Source organism: Pongo abelii, chromosome 7 (assembly GCF_028885655.2).
Source record: "Pongo abelii isolate AG06213 chromosome 7, NHGRI_mPonAbe1-v2.0_pri, whole genome shotgun sequence".
Lineage (NCBI taxonomy): Eukaryota > Metazoa > Chordata > Mammalia > Primates > Hominidae > Pongo > Pongo abelii.
This window is the reverse complement of record NC_071992.2, coordinates 36,762,107-36,780,552: the sequence shown is the minus strand read 5'-3', so window position 1 is coordinate 36,780,552 and position 18,446 is coordinate 36,762,107. Positions and strand designations below refer to the sequence as shown.

Below are 18,446 nucleotides of genomic sequence, written 5' to 3'. Positions count from 1 at the left end.
TCCACCTTCCAGTAAGCAGCTCTGTTGGCACCAGTGGTTTTTCTGTTCAGAATTTTTATGCCTCAAATTGTGGATTATCTTGCCTTGGGACAACAGTGATTTCATGTGTAAGGCATGATGTGAGGTGCAATCTCATTGGTCTTTTAGGTAAAATAAGTTACTCAGAAGTCATAAAATGTGCCATTAATTACCATTAATGACAATTGACATTGGGTTCTGAGGATTTTGAGAAAGCTATGCAACAATTAGTCAGGATAAGGAATATATTTTTTTGTTGTTACTCTTCCAGATTACTCAAATTCTGCATTTCTTTTTTTTTTTAATAAAAATGCAAACTTGGTCATTTTAATTTCCAGAAACAATATGCTGAAACAGGGTTAAGGAGCATGTACATTCTAGAAAAAAATTAATTTGTTTTAGATTAATATGAATTCTGGTTTTTAATATTTCTGTCTGATTCTCCAAAATTCTTAGAAGATAAACACCTTGGATAGGGAAACGTTCTACCCCTGGAAGGAACATTTGAGATATCAAAACTGAATTGTTTTTCTAACCCAACAGTGGTCGTTAGTATCACCTACTATATGAAAAATACACATTCCTGGGATTCTGTTTCCAGAGATTCCCATTCAGTAAGTCAAAGATTGAGCACAAAAATTTGCATATTAAAGGAGTTGCACAAGTTATACTGATTCACATACTTCATTGATCATATTGATTATTTGCCTAAGTTTATAGCACTTACTATGAACAACTTATAGAATGGAAGCCAGGTATATTATATTCCAGTAATATTTCTATTGTTACTGAAGGAAAAATTGTGACTGTATCATCACTCCTGTGTTGTCATACCCTCAGGATGAAATATTAAGTCAAAGATAAAGACCCATGCACAGATTTGGACAGTGTTGGGGAGTCAAAGGATTTAATTGGTACAATCTAATGTGGTGCAAGTAGCATATATAATCACAGCCTTAATGGGAACATGGATTAGATGGTGAAGAGTAAGTTAACATCCAGGGAGAGTAGACAGAGAAGTAGAAGTCAAGGTAACTGTGAGGCACAAAATGCTACAGGGAATATCAAGGTGTTTAGATCAATATATGCAAGCAATACCCTTACAGCAAAATTCCATAAAACGGGCACTGTTGCTCCATCTGACCTGCGTAAGTGCTTGTTGCTAGGGCAGGACCCCTTCCCTATCCCCACCCCCTGTTCTTTAAAGGGACTGGTACAGCTTCTGATCTCAATTTGAGAGATTGCTGCAGGATCTGTATATTGAGTTAGATTTTCACACATCAAACATCACGTTTGATCTCTGTTTACATCTTACAATACAACTAAACAATATTAAGAGTGAAAATTTGGAACAGATGAAGAAAATAACACTAACATCGTACAGAAAAGCATAAAATAAGATTTCATAGTAGATGGTTCTAAAATTGGTACCTTAATCAGAACACATGATTCTTTCAAGGAAAATTGGTAAATTTTACTAATAGCCAAAAGTAATTTATAAAAGGCTTAGAAATCAACCATTAAAAGAAAGGAAATGAGAGATAGGGGAATGTCAGAGAACAGAACCCAACCAAATCACAGGCTCAAGCCCTCTACATTCGCCCATAGTAACCTGACAGACCAAACAGGTATTTTTACTAAATTAGAATGCCCTCACAGAAACAAAAATCATAAAATAAGCTATTCTGAATCAAGACCAAAGCTGTGAATTCATTGACTAAAATCTTATATTAGTCCTACACTAGGCAAAAGACTTTCTGATTTTATTTTGTTGTAACCCTTATTGGGTCAAAATCAAATGGACAGCTAAAGCAGTTGTATCCAATTCAATTCAATGTATAATTAAATGCCTATCTATTATATGCCCATCACTTTGTTTGACATTAGAGAACACAGATGAATAAAATGATATTTCTTCTTTGAGGAGCTCCTAATCTGGAAGAAGAGACAGAACAGTAAACAATTAGCTGTGACATAACATGAGAACTGCACGATAGAAGCCTGATCCTAGTGCTGTGGAAATAATTAAACGCTGTCTAGGGAAGGGAAGGGAGGTGGGAAGGGAAGTCCACAGGGAGTGAGTGACATTGGAGACCTTGAAGGATGAAGGAGTTTCTCCAGGTGAGCACAGAGAAGAGAGGGAGGCAGAGGAAAACCCCAGGAATGGAGAAAGCACGGAGTGAGTAGAGCATTCCAGAAGTAGCGGCCCAGCATCTAGTGTGGTGACAGTGAGGGCTGAAAAGGTAGCCTGCAACCAGGTTGCCGTGGTTCTCTGTCTTTAGTGTGGCCTCGGGGGCAGGGTGCGGGGCACACAGGGGATGCAGAGTTGGAGGATTTGTATCTGCATTCTTTCTCACTACTAACACTGTGATCTTTGACAAGTTATTCCTTAACTGTGCCTTAGTGTCCTCATCTGAAAACTGAGAATGATAAAAACAATTTCAAACTCATGGTATGGTTTTAAAGAGATAGTGAAATGAAGAACTTAGAACAGGGCCTGTCACCTAGAAGTGAGACAGAAATAATATATGGTGTTCGTAAAATAACAGACAAATCCAGTCAACCGTTTTACATGATTAGAAAAAAAGAAGAAAAAAAACCGTTCAAATAACTGCACAAGCTAGAGGCTGATAAAACCATGAAAACCAGGGTGTGGACCAATCTGGCTAAAAACACTGGATGTAACATGGCCCTGGACTTAACCTAGATTTTCTCCCAGGACCTCATTATCCACTCATTAACATCCTAGATCACACACCCACCCGTGCCATGACAGTTCTGGGAACACCCATATTTGGTGTAAAAATGGGTGGCAAAACAGTTCTGAGAAATCTCCACCTTTTTCCAGGAATCTCCATGAGTATTTCACCCCTTGGTTAAAGAAACCCATAAATCTAGAAGCCCCAGGCCCCATTGCCGAACCCTCTCTTGAGCACACCTACACTCCCCTTTCTTGAGTATGTACTTTTTGTTTTGCAATAAATCTCTGTACTTTCGCTATTTTCCAATTTGTCCTTGAATGCCTTCTCACTACGGTGTCAAGAGTCTGGACACTGGCTGGTGTGAAGGTCCTACTGGTGTGTGGGGACCTTCCCAGCTCACCAGTATCAGAAGTATACTAAATAATGTTAACTACTGTCAATATATTTTGGTGGTAAAGAACTTGGAAGGCAAGATGGAATGATGATTAATGGCATGGACTCTGCTGTCAGACAGACTGGGGAAGTATTTACCACTTACCACCCATAGAACCTTGCAAGTGTTACTTAACTTCTCTGTACTTATAAATTACCAATCATTGTAAAGTATCACAATGTGGTTTTGAGGACCCAGAGAGTCCAATACTTAGCAAAGCCCCCACCACATAGCAAGTACTCAGTGAGGTTAGCTGCTATCCTTTCAGAGTCATTAAAGAAGAGGTGAGAGTCTGTGTGGGTTAGGAAGGAAATTAGATGTATTTGGCTCCTGTAGAAAAACATGATAAGAAAGCAACAATAAGAGTAAAATGTAAATAGTTTAATTTGGCTTTGGGAAGCAAATGGCTAATGCTTTGTGGTGGTGATCGATGATGGTGGTGCTATGTGTGTATGCATGTGTGTATTTCCTTAGAAAATACAGCTTTTAACTGTTTTTAAAATAGATGGTCATTTTCTTGGTGGATACACTGGCTTTGAGTCTTTCCATTCTTCCAAGTATAATTTCCACAATCAAGCAGAGCCAAAAATCTCTCTCAACGCAGTCAGAAGCAAGACTCCTGACTCTAAGCATTCAAAATGCATTTAGCCTATGAAGCTGTTTGGCATAGCCACTGATTTCAAATGGCGGAAGCCATGGTTTGCTAGGACGAGAGAGGCAGCAGCATGAGGAATCTAGCCAGAATGCTATCTAGAAAGAAATCTAACTGGCATGCTAAACCATTTATGTATTTGTTTGTTAAAAGGCACTTTAAAAATAATATATTTGAACTATCACAAATCATTCTTGATTATGATTAATCTGTTGTTTTTCAAATGAGGAAAAGGAGTTTCAGACATGTTAGGTAAATTTGCCCAAAATTTCACAATAAGTCAATAGTGGAATCTGTTTTGTCTCCACATTCTCTGTATACATTCTAAAACATCTTTCTACATGCCAAGTAAGGTGGTTGTTGTGGGCAGAAGTATAACTTGAACCATATGTTTTCCAAATGGAAGTAAACCAAAATGCATCACTTCACCTTCCTGGTCATAACATTGATTTAAATGAGTAACTCTGACTGTGCTTTAGAGATGGCTTTACAGAAGCATCTTTCAGTTCATGTGTACATTTCCCTGGAACATTATTAGTAAAATTGATCACTTCTCAAATCTGAGGAAACAAAGGCAAGCCATGGACTCATACAAGTAAAGCAGAAGGTTGTCACCTTCTTCAGTCTTATAACCCTACCCCATTCTCCAGAGGAGCAGGAACCACCTTTAGGCTCTCAAGACACTGATCAGCATCCTGCCTTGCCATTCTGGAATTGTTTCTATTCTGTCTCAGGGCATTGATCATTAAATTTGCTTCAATTGTCTCAATACCATGGCAAGACCCATTTCAAGTCTGATACATAAAATTCTTTAAGTTAAAAAAATTGAGTTAGAAGATGTAGAAGTCTGTAGATGTGTGATGTGGAGGCATATGTAGTGATATGGGCAGAGGACACAAGGCTGAGGGAAGGGCATTTGCAGCTGCAAGCTTAATCTAATCTGCCAGCCCCCATTAAGACTCTTCCTCTTCCCTTCACTTCCAGGACCTGAAGCTCGGAAATATCAGGGTTAAGAGAAGCCAAAAATTTGGTGGCACAGGCAGAACATAAGAAGCAGTAAGGAAAGAGAAAGGAAAGTCTTTTTTTTTTTTTTTTGCAGCAGGGCCTCCCTCTGTCACCCAGGCTGGAGTGCAGTGGTGCTATTATAGCTCACTACAATCTCTAATTCTTGAGCTCAAGTGATCCTCCTGCCTTGGCCTTCTAAATAGCTGGGAATACAGGCATGCACCACCACGACCGTCTAATATTTTAATTTTTCATGAGACAATGTCTTGCTTTGTTGCCCAGGCTGGCCTCAAACTCCTGGCCTCAAGTGTCCCTGCTGCCTCAATCTCCCAAAGTGAGCCACCACACCTGGCCAAAAGTCATTCTGTTTGTTGTACTTTTATCCTTAAATTCTGTCTCTCATCTGTAAACATCCTTGTATGATCATGTGATGGCCCACCTGTCCCCAGGCTCATTAGCCTATGCAATCTTTGCTTTGATATAAAGCAAATAAGTTGGTTTGGACTCTCATGCTATCATCTATGCAAGAAAATCTACGATCTCATCTCTTTTTCCTTTGGGATGCCAGGTATTTTGGGAGGGTTTACAGTTTCTTTACCATTTTTTTCTCTCATCTCTCGTTTCTTATTCATCTTTGTTTAATTTTGACTACTTTTCTCTGTTCCACACCCCTTAGCTCTTCTCAAAGCTACATTTTGGGTGCTTAAAGTTTCTTTTTTCTTTCTTTCTTTTTTTTTTTTTTTTTGAGATGGAGTCTTGCTCTGTCGCCCAGGCTAGAGTAGAGTGCAGTGGCGCAATCTTGGCTCACTGCAACCTCTGCCACCTGGGTACAAGTGAGATTCTCCTGCCTCAGCCTCCTGAGTAGCTGGTATTACAGGCATGTACCACTACGCCAGGCTAATTTTTTTGTATTTTTAGTAGAGATGGGGTTTCACCATCTTGGCCAGGCTGGTCTCGAACTCCTGACCTCTGGATCCACCTGCCTCGGCCTCCCAAAGTGTTGGGATTATAGATGTGAGCCACTGCACCCCGCCAGGTGCTTAAAGTCTCTTAACTTTTAAAAATGTCACTCACACAACCAGCTGTGTCTAGCAGACTTTTTGATGAAGATCAAGAGTAATGAATGGGACTGCACACAGTCATCATAGAGTCAACAACTTGAAATCGAGCATTACCATGTCTTTTGTCATGAAATCCTCAGGCATCCTCACCTCCATCTCCTGGCTGTCTTAGCTCTTCAGATTCCTGGTCTTTGCGCAGGGCTACCGCTGGCCTCCTCTCGCTGGTTTTTGTGTCTTCTCCCCATTTATGGGTCTTTTCATCCTCTCTTTCCAGCAATGCCTAGAAACTCATTTTTTCCTTTATTTTATTATGGAATGCTCTTTAGCTTTCCCTTGGTCTTATTTCCCTTGTCTAGTTACTGAAATCTAAAATCAAAATGGCTCATTGAATCTTTTTGGTAAACAAAAGATTGCTCTCTCCTCAAACTAATTTTCCTGCCTTAAAACAATAAAGTCTTCGGGTAAAATCTTAGTTGGGATAAAATTCAGTAAAAATCTCTTCACAGCCTGTGGGGTTGAGGGGTAACACATTGGATTTAGCTCAATAACCAGTGAACTAGCTTAAGCAAAGCATACAAAGAAAATATAGCCTGCTTTATTTTACTTTTTTAAAACAATTTAAGTCAGAAAACATTAAAATCTACCGGGGAAATTTATGTAAAGTTGCTTTGCTTATTGTAAGAACCAAAGGTTCAAAAGTACTTCCAGGCCAGGCACAGTGGCTCATGCCTGTAATCCTAGCACTTTGAGAGGCCGAAGCAGGTGGATCATGACGTCAGGAGTTTGAGACCAACCTGGCCAACATGGTGAAACCCCATCATTCTCAGTAAACTATCGCAAGAACAAAAAACCAAACACCGCATATTCTCACTCATAGGTGGGAATTGAACAATGAGAACACATGGACACAGGAAGGGGAACATCACACTTCGGGGACTGTTGCGGGGTGGAGGGAGTGGGGAGGGATAGCATTGGGAGATATACCTAATGCTAGATGACGAGTTGGTGGGTGCAGCGCACCAGCATGGCACATGTATACATATGTAACTTACCTGCACATTGCGCACATGTACCATAAAACCTAAAGTATAATAATAATAATAATAAATAAAATAAAAAAAAAAGCAAAAAAAAAAAAATACAAAAATTAGCCGGGCTTGCTGGCACACGCCTTTAGTCCCAGCTACTCGGGAGGCTGAGGCAGAAGAAATGCTTGAACCTAGGAGGCAGAGCTTGCAGTGAGCCGAGATTGTGCCACTGCACTCCAGCCTGGGCAACAGAGTGAGACTTCATTTCAAAAAAAGAAAAAAGAAAAAAATAAAGTGCTTGCTTCCAAGCTTTGTGTGTTTTGAAAGTTTCCATGAAATACATCTTGTCCAATTTAACATTTTTCTAGGGTTTAGATGGGACATGGGGCCTAAAAAATATTTTCAGGTACTTTTATCATGAATATATAAGGAATACAAGAACAATGGCAGGGCGTGGTGGTTCAAGCTTGTAATCCCAGCACTTTGAGAGGCTGAGGCAGGAGGATTGCTGGAGCTCAGGAATTTGAGGCTGCAGTGGGCCAAGATTGTGCCACTGTAGTCCAGTGTGGGTGACAGAGCAAGACTACTCTGTCTCTTTAAAAACAAACACATACACCATACACACACGCGTGCACACACACACACACACACAAGAAGAAGAAGAAGGAAAGAAAAGCGGTTTCAAGCAGATCAGTAGCTCTGAATCTACATTCAATTCGGGGCAATCTCCTGCACAGCTGTGCTGCAAAATCCCATTATGACCCAGAAGAAGAGGGAATCTCAAGTGATTTGAAAAGGTTGGGCAAATAGAAAACATTTACACATACAAGAATGTCAGTTCTTACAGTCAACTAAGTATTAGGTTGGTGCAAAAGTAGACCGGGCGCGGTGGATCATGCCTGTAATCCCAGCACTTTGTGGGGCCGAGACGGGCGGATCACGAGGTCAGGAGATGGAGACCATCCTGGCGAATACGGTGAAACCCCGTCTCTACTAAAAATACAAAAAAAAATTAGCCTGGCGTGGTGGCGGGCGCCTGTAGTTCCAGCTACTCGAGAGGCTGAGGCAGGAGAATGGCGTGAACCCGGGAGGCGGAGCTTGCAGTGAGCCGAGATGGCGCCACTGAACTCCAACCTGGGTGACAGCGAGATTCCGTCTCAAAAAAAAAAAAAAAAAAAGTAATTGTGGTTTTTGCTATCACTTTCAAATGGCAAAAAACCACACTTACTTTTGCACCACCCTAATAGATGGGAAAGCAGGAGCTTTTTTATGTTCTAAAAATACCTCAGAACTCACCTTGCCCATGTACTCAGCTACACACAATTCTAGTGGTTCAGAGAGTCCCGCTTTGTGGTGCACTTTCATTCTGAAAGACTTTGGTGAGTCGGAAGAGCAATCTTGTTTGAAGCATACTCCAAAAACTCAAGAAATCTTGCTATTCCGAGCATGGATGCCCCCGCAACCTAATATTTCTATTGAACTTATAGACTGGTGTTATGAATACGTGTTGGGTAGTGGTGCACGCGGCTGGGTTAAGGGTTCTTTCAACTACTGATCTCAGCACAATAAACAGTAAGTAGTGTCACTGGAAATTGGATTCTTATGTGATGGAAACGTGCTGAGTCGTCAATTACAGTTTACCCCACGTGTTTCAGGGACATTTATAAAGCTGTGGGGGTAAATCAAATCCGACTTGGAGAATGTACAGAAAATATTTGCAGAAAGCATCGGTGGGGGCGGAGGGGGTCGTCAAAAATATGACTTTAAAAAGCAGTGTTTAGGGAGTTTCTGGAATAATGCTGGGAACACCACAGAGATGTCTAAAGCCACTTTGAGTGTGCTGAATTGACTTCCTAAGAATTAAATGCAAAATAGATAATTTTAGTAATGCAAAATGTAACAAGGACACAAAATAGCTTATGTGCTCTAATGCCTGTAAATAGCTTTAAATAAAATCCCAAATGCCAGGCAAATAAAATATGCCCCTTATACATATATTGACTCCTATTAAACTAGGGAGAATAAAAAAATAACGTCATGGTTTGGTAACGAGTAGATTTTTAAAAATGCTTGATAAACTATGCTAAGCAAGAAACTGGCAGATAAATGCTGAGATACAAAAATCTAAAGATGCATGGAATTCTTTTTTTTGGAGACGGAGTCTCACTCTGTCGCCCAGGCTGGAGTGCAGTGGCGTGATCTCTGCTCACTGCAAGCTCCGCCTCCCGGGTTCACGCCATTCTCCTGCCTCAGCCTCCCGAGTAGCTGGGACTACAGACGCCCGCCACCACGCCCGGCTAATTTTTTGTATTTTTAGTAGAGACAGGGTTTCACCGTGTTAGCCAGGATGGTCTCGATCTTCTGACCTAGTGATCCACCCGCCTGCCTCCCAAAGTGCTGGGGTTACAGGCGTGAGCCACCGCGCAGGCCAGATGCCTGGAATTCTTAAGTGATTAATGATAAAGGTTAGGATTTAGAGCTGGAAATGAATAAGCATTTACTAAAAGATGTAGGTATTGATGATGTAAATTTAACTGAGGCCTCAAATTTGAATGGAAACCCCCCCATGAAGAAATCTGGCTTTGTTGTAAATATTCTGTTAATTACCCTTTCTGGTCTATTGAGGAATAGACCATGATAAATGCAGTGATCCAAGTGTTGCAATGCATTTGTAAACTTAACCACACTTTATGATTTATTACCACATTTTAAGGCAGTGTGTTTCCTTTCTGTATCATCTCGCCTTGTCAAGGAATGTAAGAAATCCTTGTGGGGTGGCCAATGCAAGTGTAAAGCACTGAACTTGGAATGAAGAAATCCATAGTTTAGACTTCACTCTTCCATAACTAGACGTATGACCTTGGGCAAGCCATTTAATTTCCCAGGATACTTAGACTAAATAGTATTAATAATTCCAGTTTACTATATGCCAATACTCTGCTAAATACGTTCTTTTACCATTAATAACCCTTTGAAGTAAATGTACCTTCATTGACACAGAAAAAAAAAAACAGAATTTTAGAGATGTTAAGAATATTGCCCAAGGTTGCAGGGCTAATAAAGAGAAGAAATAGGATTTTAATGGAGACCTTTTCATTCTAAAACTTATGTTCTTACTCAATATGCCGTGGTGCCATTCTAAAAATACATGCATTTTCCAAGTTAGCTTGATAACATAATCGTTAGGAGCATAGATTGGAATCCAGAAAGCCTGAGTTTTAATCCTGGTTATTGACACTTACTAGTTTTGTGACTTCAGTGGGCTACTTACCCTCTGTGTATCTGAATGCTCTCATCTGTAAAATGAAGATAATAATAGTATATCCCCCTTACAGTAGTTAGAAATTAAAAGTAACACATTTAGAAGTGTGTCTGATGTATACATTATAAATATTACTATTTATTATTATTTTCCCTCACACAAAATGTATAGATATATACTGAGAAAAATGTGAAAATACAGTGGGATGAGAGAACAAATATTTATTAATATTCTAATACAGTCAACAAACCTGTCCCAGGTTTTAGGAAATGCAACATTAAAAAATATTGACAGATTCTGTTGTAAACAGCAGGCATTCCACAGAGTGAAAATTCTTGCCTTCTTGGTACTTCTCTAAATAAAGTCTCCTGGAAGGTGCTTTTTTCTTAGAGAAACTGATATCTATCACATTGTGCTCTCCTTTATCATAGGTGACTAAGATGTCAGGCAAAGCATTTTGTTTTTGGAAACTATTAAGTGATAAATTACTGGTAACTTAGTTTTCTGATTATTCCTTTTAAAATGTATTCTTTTATGGATTTAAAGATATTATATTTTTATTTATTATGACTTATTTCCTTGTGGCCTGGAGAGGATGTATTAATACTTCATGAGAACTTATTTATATTTATAAAGCTTCAAAGAAAATAAAACTTCAAAGCCAAAAGTTTTGAGTTTCAGACTTTTATGTAGTACAAGAATTGGTGTCTGAATGATGGAAAGGTTAATTTCACTAGTGGAAAGTAGTTTGTACTTAAAATTACAAAAATTAGTAATTTAATAGGTGACATTTTCCACCCAATTATTGCTAAGGTCTGATTAGAAGCTATGATATTTGAATACTTGGTAAAACATATATTTTCCAGAAACCCAAAGTATTCTCTGATAACAGTATGTCAGAGATAGAGAACTTAACTGCCAGATGAAATCAAGTGAAGCATTTCTGAATTTGCCTAAGGTTACAACCTGAAACAGAGCTAAAATCTGGAAATCATTTCTGGATCAAAGTCTAGTAAATCACTAAAATCCACAATCACACGTTGTATATAGCGTGAGGGTAGAAAGAGAATTTCAATCAGTCAACAAATGTTTATTGAACGCCAATGTATGTCAAGCATTTTCTTTCCACTTGTCACAAAGCAACCTCAGAGTTCTGCATGTTATCACTACGTTTAGTTTGCAGAAAAAGAATCACATTGGGGTTTGGATTCAGCAAATAGTCACCCTTTCTCTGTCCTACTGTGGGTGGAGTACATTTTCCTACTTCATTGATGAGAGTGGGCTGGGCCATGGACTTGACTTGGCCAAAAGGTGTTGCAAAACATGATTCAATCTGAGACTTGAAATGTGCTTCTCCATTAGAGCCATCTCTCTGGGTTTTTGCCATTGCTACAAAAACAATGTGGCCCTGGCAGCTCATTTGTCCACAAATAATTGTAGACATTTTGAGCAGAGCTACCTTAGGTGACTGTTCCTGGAATCCTTGGTAACTGAGACAATCTAACCAATCTGCAGACCTGCAATTTGAAACAGATTCACCCTAATTTACCAAAAGACTTTTGAGCATAATAACCAGCTTTTATTGGTGCATACCACTGAGTTTGGGTGTGTTTTTTATGTAGCAATAGCTGACAGATACAATTATGTTGGGCGAAGTCACATAGTTAATAACTGGGGAAAGAAGATTCTTGCTTTCACATTGCTTAACAATCTAGTCAGTAAAGGAAGATAAATCCAGAGCAATAGACAGTAATTGATAATCTAAATTGTACATTTTAGACAATAGGATCTCTTAGAATTTCCACAGATGAAAGATTAGTGAGAATTGGAATGTAGATACAACATTCAAAATTGTAAAGTAGCCTAATGTCTCTACTGAGGACACAAGGATTGTCACTTTAACATAGGTTTAAAAGCTCTAAAGGGCAAGTATGTTTGACAATTACCATCATGCCAAAATCCTGAACCAATGACATGGCTCCTAAGGCCATTAAGATGCTCTTTTCTGCAGTGCCTGGAAGAAATCTCAACAATCCTTATTAAAGCAGTACTCTAGGGAGTGACGATCAATTGATAAAAGCTGGCATGTGAGCCAAAATCTGTGTCTCCCTTGATCTTGGCAGAAAATCTATCAAGAGATATTAATATGTTGGGGCTCATGACACAATACTCAAAGTATGGTGCTGTGGCCTGCTAAATAGTTAAAATGAAAAGAGATTAGAAGGGCCTGAGACCTCTCTGACTTTCTCTTGCCCTCCTATCTCTGACTCTTCATTCTCTCCTGAAGCCAATTATAGAAACCAGAATCCCTCTTCCCCAAGGTGGGTCATAGAGACTAGAACCCTTTCCTCCAAAGGAAATTATAAACCTAGAAAGGTCATTCTCTTCCTTCTCCATTCTCCCTTGAATCTCTCATTCTAGAGAGGTCCTGCTATATACCCAGGAGGAAAGAACGCTACACACAGCAGCCAAGAAGAATCTGAACAGACAGGCCTTGGTGGGGTTCCCCACTACCTCCATCTATTACCATTAGGTCAAATTGATTTTTCCAATCACATTTTTACACCACTGCTAGGCAGTTTTGCTTGGGCCTATGGGTATTCATTTCTGAAGGCTCTTGTGTCACATAAAATTTTGCTTAAATGAATTTGTTATGCTTTTCTCTTGAGAGCCTGTCTTTTGTAATATACGTGTTGGCTGTGACACTTATGATGAGTGAGGAAAGGGGTCACATCTTTCTAACCCTGCAGTTTTGGCAAACAACCCAGGGTGGCTGAGACACCTGACTTGCTCCAGAGCCTGCAGATGAGAATCTGGAACAACTGACGAAAAGCCAGGCAAGAAAAGATAAGAACTTTTTACTAAGGTCAAAAATTCTTTTCTTTAAGAATGTTGAATATTGGCCCCCACTCTCTTCTGGCTTGTAGAGTTTCTGCCGAGAGATCTGCTGGTAGTCTGATGGGCTTCCCTTTGTGGGTAAACCGACCTTTCTCTTTGGCTGCCCTTAACATTTTTTCCTTCATTTCAACTTTGGTGAATCTGACAATTATGTGTCTTGGAGTTGCTCTTCTCGAGGAGTAACTTTGTGGCGTTCTCTGAACTTCCTGAATCTGAATGTTGGCCTGCCATGCTAGATTGGGGAAGTTCTCCTGGATAATATCCTGCACAGTGTTTTCCAACTTGGTTCCATTCTCCCCGTCACTTTCAGGTACACCAATCAGACGTAGATTTGGTCTTTTCACACAGTCCCATATTTCTTGGAGGCTTTGCTCATTTCTTTTTATTCTTTTTTCTCTAAACTTCCCTTCTCACTTCATTTCATTCATTTCATCTTCCATCACTGATACCCTTTCTTCCAGTTGATCGCATCGGCTCCTGAGGCTTTTGCATTTTTCACGTAGTTCTCGAGCCCAGCCAAACTAAGCTTCATAAGTGAAGGAGAAATAAAATACTTTACAGACAAGCAAATGCTGAGAGATTCTGTCACCACCACGCCTGCCCTAAAAGAGCTCCTGAAGGAAGCACTAAACATGGAAAGGAACAATCTGTACCAGCCACTGCAAAATCATGCCAAAATGTAAAGACCATTGAGACTAGGAAGAAACTGCATCAACTAACGAGCAAAATAACCAGCTAACATCATAATGACAGGATCAAATTCACACATAACAATATTAACTTTAAATGTAAATGGACTAAATGCTCCAATTAAAAGACACAAACTGGCAAATTGGATAAAGACTCCAGACCCATCTGTGTGCTGTATTCAGGAAACCCATCTCACGTGCAGAGACACACATAGGCTCAAAATAAAAGGATGGAGGAAGATCTCCCAAGCAAATGGAAAACAAAAAAAGGCAGGGGTTGCAATCCTAGTCTCTGATAAAACAGACTTTAAACCAACAAAGATCAAAAGAGACAAAGAAGGCCATTACATAATGGTAAAGGGATCAATTCAACAAGAAGAGCTAACTATCCTAAATATATATGCACCCAATACAGGAGCACCCAGATTCATAAAGCAAGTCCTGAGTGACCTACAAAGAGAATTAGACTCCCACACAATAATAATGGGAGATTTTAACACCCCACTGTCAATATTAGACAGATCAACGAGACAGAAAGTTAACAACGATACCCAGGAATTGAACTCAGCTCTGCACCAAGCGGACCTAATAGACATCTACAGAACTCTCTACCACAAATCAACAGAATATACATTTTTTTCAGCATCACACCACACCTATTCCAAAATTGACCACATAGTTGGAAGTAAAGCTCTCCTCAGCAAATGTAAAAGAACAGAAATTATAACAAACTGTCTCTCAGACCACAGGGCAATCAAACTAGAACTCAGGATTAAGAAACTCACTCAAAGCTGCTCAACTACATGGAAACTGAACAACCTGCTCCTGAATGACTACTGGGTACATAACAAAATGAAGGCAGAAATAAAGATGTTCTTTGAAACCAATGAGAACAAAGACACAACATACCAGAATCTTTGGGACACATTCAAAGCAGTGTGTAGAGGGCAATTTATAGCACTAAATGCCCACAAGAGAAAGCAGGAAAGATCCAAAATTGACACCCTAACATCACAATTAAAAGAACTAGAAAAGCAAGAGCAAACACATTCAAAAGCTAGCAGAAGGCAAGAAATAACTAAAATCAGAGCAGAACTGATAGAGACACAAAAAACCCTTCAAAAAATTAATGAATCCAGGAGCTGGTTTTTTGAAAGGATCAACAAAATTGATAGACCACTAGCAAGGCTAATAAAGAAAAAAAGAGAGAATAGATGCAATAAAAAATGATAAACGGGATATCACCACCGATCCCACAGAAATACAAACTACCATCAGAGAATACTACAAACACCTCTACACAAATAAACTAGAAAATCTAGAAGAAATGGATAAATTCCTCAACACATACAACTTCCCAAGACTAAACCAGGAAGAAGTTGACTCTCTGAATAGACCAATAACAGGTTCTGAAATTGTGGCAATAATCAATAGCTTACCAACCAAAAAGAGTCCAGGACCAGATGGATTCACAGCCGAATTCTACCAGAGGTACAAGGAGGAACTGGTACCATTCCTTCTGAAACTATTCCAATCCATAGAAAAAGAGAGAATCCTCCCTAACTCATTTTATGAGGCCAGCATCATCCTGATACCAAAGCCGGGCAGAGACACAACCAAAAAAAGAGAATTTTAGACCAATATCCTTGATGAACATTGATGCAAAAATCCTCAATAAAACACTGGCAAACAGAATCCAGCAGCACATCAAAAAGCTTATCCACCATGATCAAGTGGGCTTCATCCCTGGGATGCAAGGCTAGTTCAATATACACGAATCAATAAATGTAATCCAGCATATAAACAGAACCAAAGACAAAAACCACATGATTATCTCAATAGATGCAGAAAAGGCCTTTGAGAAAATTCAACAACACTTCCTGCTAAAAACTCTCAATAAATTAGGTATTGATGGGATGTATCTCAAAATAATAAGAGCTATCTATGACAAACCCACGGCCAATATCATACTGAATGGGCAAAAACTGGAAACATTCCCTTTGAAAACTGCCACAAGACAGGGATGCCCTCTCTTACCACTCCTATTCAACATAGTGTTGGAAGCTCTGTCCAGGGCAGTTAGGCAGGAGAAGGAAATAAAGTGTATTCAATTAGGAAAAGAGGAAGTCAAATTGTCCCTGTTTGCAGATGACATGATTGTATATCTATAAAACCCCATTGTCTCAGCCCAAAATCTCCTTAAGCTGGTAGGCAACTTCAGCAAAGTCTCAGGATACAAAATCAATGTACAAAAATCACAAGCGTTCTTATACACCAATAACAGACAAACAGAGAGCCAAATCGTGAGTGAACTTCCATTCACAATTGCTTCAAAGAGAATAAAATACCTAGGAATCCAACTTACAAGAGACATGAAGGACCGCTTCAAGGAGAACTACAAACCACTGCTCAATGAAATAAAAGGGGACACAAAGAAATGGAAGAACATTCCATGCTCATGGGTAGGAAGAATCAATATCGTGAAAATGGCCATACTGCCCAAGGTAATTTACAGATTCAATGCCATCCCCATCAAGCTACCAATGACTTTCTTCACAGAATTGGAAAAAACTACTTTAAAGTTCATATGGAACCAAAAAAGAGCCCGCATCACCAAGTCAATCCTAAGCCAAAAGAACAAAGCTGGAGGCATCATGCTACCTGACTTCAAACTATACTACAAGGCTCCAGTAACCAAAACAGCATGGTACTGGTACCAAAACAGAGATGTAGATCAATGGAACAGAACACAGCCCTCAGAAATAATGCTGCATATCTACAACTATCTGATCTTTGACAAACCTGAGAAAAACAAGCAATGGGGAAAGGATTCCCTATTTAATAAATGGTGCTGGGAAAACTGGCTAGCCATATGTAGAAAGCTGAAACTGGATCCCTTCCTTACACCTTATACAAAAATTAATTCAAGATGGATTAAAGACTTAAACGTTAGACCCAAAACCATAAAAACCCTAGAAGAAAACCTAGGCATTACCATTCAGGACATAGGCATGGGCAAGGACTTCATGTCTAAAACACCAAAAGCAATGGCAACAAAAGCCAAAATTGACAAATGGGATCTAATTAAACTCAAGAGCTTCTGCACAGCAAAAGAAACTACCATCAGAATGAATAGGCAACCTACAAAATGGGAGAAAATTTTTCAACCTACTCATCTGACAAAGGGCTAATATCCAGAATCTACAATGAACTCAAACAAATTTACAAGAAAAAAACAACCCCATCAAAAAGTGGGCGAAGGACATGAACAGACACTTCTCAAAAGAAGACATTTATGCAGCCAAAAAACACATGAAAAAATGCTCACCATCACTGGCCATCAGAAAAATGCAAATCAAAACCACAATGAGATACCATCTCACACCAGTTAGAATGGCAATCATTCAAAAGTCAGGAAACAACAGGTGCTGGAGAGGATGTGGAGAAATAGGAACACTTTTACACTGTTGGTGGGACTGTAGACTAGTTCAACCATTGTGGAAGTTAGTGTGACGATTCCTTAGGGATCTAGAACTAGAAATACCATTTGACCCAGCCATCCCATTACTGGGTATATACCCAAAGGACTATAAATCATGCTGCTATAAAGACACATGCACACGTATGTTTATTGCGGCACTATTCACAATAGCAAAGACTTGGAACCAACCCAAATGTCCAACAATGATAGACTGGATTAAGAAAATGTGGCACATACACACCATGGAATACTATGCAGCCACAAAAAATGATGAGTTCATGTCCTTTGTAGGGACATGGATGAAATTGGAAATCATCATTCTCAGTAAACTATCGCAAGGACAAAAAACCAAACACCACATGTTCTCACTCATAGGTGGGAATTGAACAATGAGAACACATGGACACAGGAAGGGGAACATGACACTCTGGGGACTGTTGTGGGGTGGGGGCAGGGGGGAGGGATAGAATTAGGAGATATACCTAATGCTAAATGACGAGTTAATGGTTCCAGCACACCAGCATGGCACATGTATACATGTGTAACTAACCTGCACATTGTGCACATGTACCCTAAAACTTAAAGTATAATAATAAAAAAAAAAAGAACTTTTTACTAAGGTCAGCTCTCCTGGATCTCAGACTGTAGTGCCTGATTGGGAATAGAAAGTAAACATTTCTCTTTATCCCTCCCATTCTAAATTCAGGGTAGCTGGAGAAAATCATTTGTTTGGATTGTGAGTCTTTTGTAAATCTGGTTTTCGTTTGGGGATACCCATTTCTTGTTGGTCCTTTCCCTCTCAGGGACAGCTTTTTCTTTCTTGTTTGTCTCATTTTGTGTCCTGAGAGTTTGGCGTTGTGACCAGTGAGAACAAACTCTGATTTCTACCAGGTAGAGGACAATATTTTACAAAATATCTATTTAAAAATTGTTTCAAAAATATATTTGGTAACTTATAACCTTAAAGTGAAATTAACAGATACTCATTATCGGGGTCATTTCTAAGTAAGTTAAAATACTGAAATATAAATTGCTAAGCATAAATTTAAGTTTACATGTGCTGACATCTCTTGTTTTCATATGGTATAGGGAAGCTAAATATATTTGGTTCTATTAATAAAAATTGAGATAAAGTGAGTTTCTAAAAATTATAAAATAGTGAATGCTGATGTAATACAGTTCACAATCCTTGCTAGCTTTCACTAGAAGTAAAGATG

At 39.2% G+C, this 18,446-nt stretch overlaps 1 long non-coding RNA gene across 1 annotated transcript in view; it reads right to left on the bottom strand.

Moving 5' to 3' along the window:
* Positions 1–2,288: 2,288 nt before the first annotated feature.
* The window catches only part of LOC112134591 (uncharacterized), a 93,159-nt gene continuing 77,001 nt past the window's right edge, over positions 2,289–18,446 (bottom strand). The window contains exon 4 of the long non-coding RNA XR_002915977.3: positions 2,289–2,431. This is a non-coding gene — a long non-coding RNA (uncharacterized LOC112134591). The remainder of the gene's footprint in view (positions 2,432–18,446) is intronic.